Source organism: Parus major, chromosome 5, assembly GCF_001522545.3.
Source record: "Parus major isolate Abel chromosome 5, Parus_major1.1, whole genome shotgun sequence".
NCBI lineage: Eukaryota > Metazoa > Chordata > Aves > Passeriformes > Paridae > Parus > Parus major.
In genome coordinates, this window is record NC_031774.1 from 38144383 (window position 1) to 38150382 (window position 6000).

Sequence of the window (6000 nt, forward strand, 5' to 3'; positions counted from 1 at the left end):
GAAATAAAAGCAGATACTAAATATCAGGTTACAATACATGAATTTACCTACCTGCTTGCTCTATCCATGAGATGCAGGTGTCTGAGCAGCTGTTACCACCAAGGGCCCTAATCAATATATTCAGTAAACTCTAGGTAGGTGGAATAAAGGCTTTTCTAGAACACTGAATTGTACTTGTATGGCAAGATTTTGGCAGAGGAGTGGGCTACAGGGGTGGCTTCTGTGAGAAGCTGCCAGAAGCTTCATCCTTGCCTGACAGAGCCAATGTCAGCTAGCTCCAGGATGGACCAAGGCTAGCCAAGGTCAAATGAGGCAAAAAAGCCAGTAAGTGTATATTTTTGGGTGAAATTATTTGCTCTCTTCTCCTTGGATTATATTGATTAGATCCTCATCAAGTGTAATGAAAAGGCAGACACCTACCATATGTCGAATACATCTACAAATAGATGCCCAAATCCAAATATCTTATGCTGGAAGTGATCCCTACCCAACTTGAGTAGAAGTGTCTATGGAAGAATTCTTCTTTGTGTGTCTTCCACCTGCCAACCCATCTTCTTCATCACAGGGAACCACAGCACCTTGCAAAACTTTCCTGCGACATTAGGTTCCTGTGCTGCTGAATTTGTCAGTGAGCTGCCTCTGTGTGTTTCTGCTTTCTACCTTGGCTATTAAGTGAAGGCACGATGCCCCTTCAGGCTGGGAACACACAGCTATGTTGAACTGTCTTTTTGACAAGGCCTATTTTCTGAGACAGTGCTTGCTCCTGGGTGTTTGAGCTCAGGTGTCAAGTCAAATTGAACTTGGGCAAAGCGTATTTGCTCTTAGAGGTTAGTTGGCCAAGAATGATGCCAATGGATAAAGAAAAGTAGGTGATTACAGTGACTGAAGGTCAGGCTTTCGTTTTGAAGACACCAGTTCCTTTATAAAAAAAGGTATTATAAAAGTTGTTTTTTCCTATCAATCTTCCAGATAAGATCCCTTGAAGTTCAAGCACAGCTGCAGGAAAGGCATGTATTGCCCTGAAGCAGATTGCATGCTGAGGTTGTGGAGTCTCCATCCTTTGAACTCTGCTCATTCTCTACCACACTGTATTTTAACAGGGCAGATTTTGATAATGGTTTGAAAGAATATGAATCAGCTGAGAAAGGCTTTTCAACAGTGAATGTTTATTTACCTGTTATCATTATGTTTGGTACCGTACTAACAATTACAATACAAATTGACTCGGTTTTATTTCATGAATCAGAAAGCATGTGTAGGTTTTCTGCCTAAATTGATCAGATATTATGATGTAATTTAAAAGATGACTAAGTAAGCATGCTGATCAATATGTGTTTTTCCAATGTCAAAATTGGAAGAATATATCATTTAGAAGATAAAATGTTTCATATAATGTGTGTCATTAGCAGCTGAACAAAGCCCCATTCTAAATGAAATTGTGACAAGAAGTTATGGGAAAGTATGGCACTTGACAAGTGTGAAAATATTAGTGATTTTTTGTGTGTATGGGTTGAGATATATGAATGCCTAGAAAAAGGCATTCAGGTAGCTTATGCTGCATATAAACATGAAATTTAATGAACGTGGTCTTTGTGGAACAAGTTTTGAAACTGTATTTGCCTTTCATAAGTTTTCCTGTTGGGAATAGACATGATTCATAGAGCAGAGGAACTGAATCAAACTTTCATCTTCCTTTCAGTAAAAATCAACCCTTTTGTTCAGGCTCGTAGTTGCTAAGTTATATTCTTCCACTGCTGCTTTTGTCATTGCAACTAACATGAGACTCAGGAACTTTGGTTACAGAGGCAGATTTCTTCCAGTAACTATATCTACAATTGTTTGTATTATTTTTATTGAAACAAAGTTTCACTATGTGACTTTGACTTGACATCAGTTGATTGCACAAGTTATGGTCTTTCCTGAAAGGATTTTTTAGATTTTTTTCTTCACAGTGACTGGTATGGGGCTGTGTTCTGCATTTGTGCTGCACACAGGCTGATGATAAAGAGATATTTTTGTTATTGCTGAGCAGAGCTTACATTGAGCCAAGGCCTTTTCTGCTTTTCGTATGGCCATGCTGGTGAGGGAGCCGGGGGTGCCTGGGAGTCTGGGAGGAGACACAGCCAGGACAGGTGACCCAAACTGACCAAAGGGATACTCCAAACCATGTGATATCATGCTCAGTATATAAAATTGGGGAAAAGAGGAATCAGAGGGGATGATTGGAGTGGTGGCATTTGTCTTCCTAGATAACTGTTCTGTGTAATGGGGCCTTGCTGTCCTGGAGATGGCTGAACATGGGAAGCGGTGAATTAATTCCTTGTTTTGTTTCTGCTTGCACGTGTGGCTTTTGTTTTCACTATGAAACTGTGTTTATCTTAACCCATGATTTTCTATGTTTTACCCTTCCAGTTCTCCCACCAATCCTGCTGGTGGGGGAATGACTGGGGGGCTGTGTGAGGCATGATTTCTGGCTTGGGTTAAATGAAAATGTTACCATAAATCTATTTGGGATGACAGTTTTTCTTGAAATTAAAATAGAATATCTTACCATGGATGATCTGTTCTCCAGTAAATTGGGATACAAATTTCTAGTAATAGCATTTAGAAATATTAATTTCACCACATTTCTACAAAAACCAGATCTGTTATACACAATAGGGAGAAATCCTTTGTGAATATGACAGAATTCAAGTACCAGAAGAGCTACATCAGGCCTGATCAGACCATTGTAGCTATGTGTTTCTATGAAGAGTTTCACTGCTTGTAGATTTTGTTTCTTTACCTTTAATATTGACTGTTATATTACTAAAGCTAAGTTTGTGAAGACCGAGGTGACTTAATATTTATTTACTGGTTTTTTGCCATGGTCTTTTTTTCTTATTTATTTACGCTACTTATTTTTGTGGAATCATCCCAAGTGAATCAAATACAATGTACAAAGTATAAATATATTTGTGTCTATATTTCTATGCATGGTTATCACATTGATGAAATTGGGGAATGATTTATGTAGTTTTCTCCATGCACACAAAGTTGAAGTTTGCTTGCAGATTGTGTTGGTGGTATTTTTGCTCCCTTTCTCCTGCTCCACATGCCTCTTTCAGTGCTCTTTTTTATTATTGAAGAATTGTTTATTGATGAAGTTGCTAAATTATGCATGATTCTATGGCCTTTTCCTTTCTTTGACCTCCTTATGAATTACCTGCTGATGGGTTGTGAGATAGTGGTACCCTCATCATGTATAGTGCATCATCAAACTTAAATCAGAATGAAAAGCGGTCTAACCTTTCCCTTGGATCCTTTTCTTGTAATATTCACTGTAGATTTTCTTCAGCTTAATCTCTTTTGAATGCCATACTGAAACAGATACTTAGAAGACTTTTATTTTCACATCTAAAAATAGAAGCCAGATGCAATAAATTATGACTCACTATAAATAAAGCGACAACTTCAATAAATGGGCTATACTAATCTCTCTTCTGCTTGTAATTTTTTAAATGTGGGTATGTAAATCTATTTTTTTTTAGTCCTCAAAAGCTGAATATTTATCATTTTTATGGTTGGCTCTGTGGAGTTAAATTTTTAGGGATTTCATTTTCCACATAATGCTTAGGAAATGGCTGATGTCCCGTTGTCTTTCCAATATAAGCCTTTAGCATTGCTCTCATTCACAATTCAGGGACCATGCTAGGTTTTTTAAAAGAAAATGGGAAGTGGATGGAGGATTTATTTGCAAAATAGAGCATGAAAATTTCAAGTTGCATGATCAAAGCTAGTTGCATTCTTTGAAAGAGGTTATAACTTCTTTTTTCTTCAAAATTTTCTTCTAAATTTATTTCTGACCTAAAAGAGATTTTATATTTTATGAACATTTTTAAAGTGGTCTGAAATATTTTGTCATTAGTGGCTCTAAAAAATTCCATTAGTAAATTGCAATTGCATTTTGCACTTGTGTTTTTCTATTCATAGGGACTACAGTGGATTTGTGACATAATGAATTTTGCCCAGTTCATGATGGGTCAGGTGTTAAACTCTGAGGTTATTTCCCTTGCTAGCAATAGATTCAGTAAATTTTCATACTGGGAATTATCAAAGTGATTTTACTTCTCAAATGCAATTTAAGGGTAGGTAGCTCTTGTCCCTTGCTCTGTGGTGGTATTAATTCTTTATGGATTTAAAATGTGGTAACCTCAGGTCCATTTTTTATGCATTTATTTCCTTTCATTCTCTTTTTCTAGAAAATCCTTTTGCTAGACCCTAGTTAAGTACACCCAGTTACTAAGGAATCTCGGTTGCATGCAGGTTTTTCCTCTCTCTTTAAAGTACTACGTGCATAGCTGGAAAAGAGACTAATGGCTGCTAATAGAAAATGCAGTAGAGGATGTGTTGTCAAAAAAACAGGAAGCATAAATGTTTGTAAAAATGAAATTCAGAATATACTATGACTTCACCAATGTCCTCATTTTATGGAACTAAGACAGCAAATTTATGGTATTAACTACAGCTGTAGAAAATGATATCCTGCATAAACTGCATATCCTGCATAACCTTTTTAACCATACTCTATCAGGACAGATCTGAAATGTGTAATTCAGAGACTGTTTGCCCTTGCTTAAACCCCACTTTTTAAGTGTTGTGCTTTTTAAACTTTTTGCTTAGCTCTAGTTTACATTCTGGTCACTCTGACCAACTTAGTGTCCTCACAGTTACCAACTATTAATTTTGTCATTTAATATGAAATCCATACACAAGTTTAAAATAACCTCCTGTCTAGGAAAACTGATAATTATTTAACTTCAGGCTTTCCAAATGGTACTTTAGTTCTAGTTACAGTTGTTCAGAACCTATGAAGTAAAGAAAGAAAATCTGCATAATTAAAGACAGCTTTTTAGTAACCAAATGGTGTACCAAACAGAATAAATGTGTTAAGGTAGTCTCAATAGGTAGCTAATCAGTACAAGAATTATTAGCCTTGTTTTCTAGTAACAGAATTAATAATATGTAATCTAATATTCCATTATTTTCTCCTGTTTGTTTTCATGAGCTTGCAGGGATAAAATACATTTTATTTTCCAGTAGTATTAAAAACTTGCTGACTTGCCTAATCTCATTAAATATTACAGTGCTATACTTAACAGTAATAGTAATACACTTACAGTGTACTTGTTTCTGTATCAAGGGCCACTGAATGGTCTCTCAGACTTTACAATGTAAATGTGAAACTTCCACATATATTTAAAAAGAGTGGTAAATGAGACATGCATATAAGAAAAGGTCAGGAGGCAGAGGATTGCTGCTGTGGAGATACAAACCAAGCAATGTGGGTGTGACTGTGCTGCATGTATGTGGGCTACCTTTTTTTTCAGCTGTTGCTCTCCATCTCGGGATGCAGTTCCTGCTCTCATGGATTTGCAGAGATTTCTGTGAAAGGGCAGGGTTGGTGCAAAGGAGACCCAACATCCCTGTTTCTGATCAGGAGAGGACATTTGCAGCAGGTGTAGGGGAGTTCAGGGAACTATCTTCTGAAGACCTACAAGGACTGCAACTTTTGGTGTAGCTGCTGTGCTAAGATAGGTTTGGAGGTGTTTGCAGCAAGTCATAAATGAGTTTGTGATCTGCTGCACTGCTAAGAATCCAGGTGACACTGCGCCACTTGCTTGACACTTACGGTATTGTGGGCTTTTAACACCTAAATTACACCTTGCCATCTTTGTTTAACAAGTGTTGTGTGCTGGTTTTCCTTTCTTTGCTGCCATTTTCTGGGATGTGGGAGTGTATCCACAGTGGTGAGCCATACCCACCTCGTTGCATTCATAAGGGAACTGCAGTCAGGCACTATTTGGGCACTTGAAATCCTGAACCCTTTGTACTTTTCTTAGCAGCCCTTTCCTGTAACATTTCAGAGTATGTTCTGGGAGAAGATCTGTCCATTCCTATATGCAGAGGTGTTCCTCACCCTTCAGCTTGGTCAACTGAAACACTTCTGGCACGGCATCC